The sequence below is a fragment of the Onychostruthus taczanowskii genome, unplaced genomic scaffold (genome assembly GCF_017590055.1).
Source record: "Onychostruthus taczanowskii isolate IOZ18803 unplaced genomic scaffold, ASM1759005v1 scaffold15, whole genome shotgun sequence".
Lineage (NCBI taxonomy): Eukaryota > Metazoa > Chordata > Aves > Passeriformes > Passeridae > Onychostruthus > Onychostruthus taczanowskii.
This window is the reverse complement of record NW_024498685.1, coordinates 683,056-684,053: the sequence shown is the minus strand read 5'-3', so window position 1 is coordinate 684,053 and position 998 is coordinate 683,056.

Here is a 998-nt window from a genome sequence, read left to right as displayed (position 1 = left end):
CCCTCTGCGCCGGCTGCCGCCGGGGAGCTGTAGGGCGGCCGCTGCGGGGACCCCGCACCCCGCGGGGCTGCGGCCGCTCCGTGCCCGCCCCGGGAGCGCCTTCCCCTTCGGGAGCCTCCGCTCTGCCGCAGCCGGCACACACTTCGGAAAGTTGTCGCATTTTGCAGGCGGGGAGCGACTACCGGCGAAGTGCGAGCCGAGTGGAAGTCACCCTGTGTGGGACATAACTCCTCTCACCTCCCCCCTCCTCCCCAGCCAACCTTTCTCCCTCCTCCCTCCCTCCTCCGCTGCGTTTCCTAGAAAGTTGTATCAGTGTGGCCATGCAACGCTAAGACGGTTCGCATTCTCGAACCACGAATGTGTGCCGGAGGAAGTACCGTGGTGGTTGTGAGATTTCACCCCGAAGACGCTGCGGAACGCCCCTCAAGAGTTTTTGGGGGGTTTGCTGTTAGCGCGGAGCTCCGTCCCCCTCCGGCTGCAGGTTTAAGGAGGTGCCGGAGCAGGGAGAGCGAGACATGGATCTGGCGCAGTGCTATGCCAGGGCATTTCATCGTCTGGGTGGGTACCGAGGGGCGCCCACAGTCCCTTGCAATAAGAGAAGGAGAGAGAAATTGATCGGGACGGGCTCCCTCAGAAGGCAAGTGTGGAACGAGTTTAATTTGGTTGCTGGAAGGAAGCAAAAGAGAAGCTGTCATTTGTGTGTCCCTATACGAGGGCCTCCTGGTTCCTTGTTAGCTTATAGAGGGGAAAAAAAAAAAAAGCGTTTGATGTTACGTCTGACCAGCTGCTGTTCTCCATAATAACAAGAGAGAGAACTGCCTGCCCTGGCGAGTTGCGTCACTTCGCTTCAACTTTAGGCTAGAAATCAAGAGAGGGAGAGACAAGTTTCAAGGGAGGCAGGAGCGAGCTGGAAAGTCCTGCCGTCTTCCTCCCACCCACCTACCCCTCCTCCTTTACCCCTCTCCTATCCCCACCCCCTTCCCCCCCCTCCCCTCCCC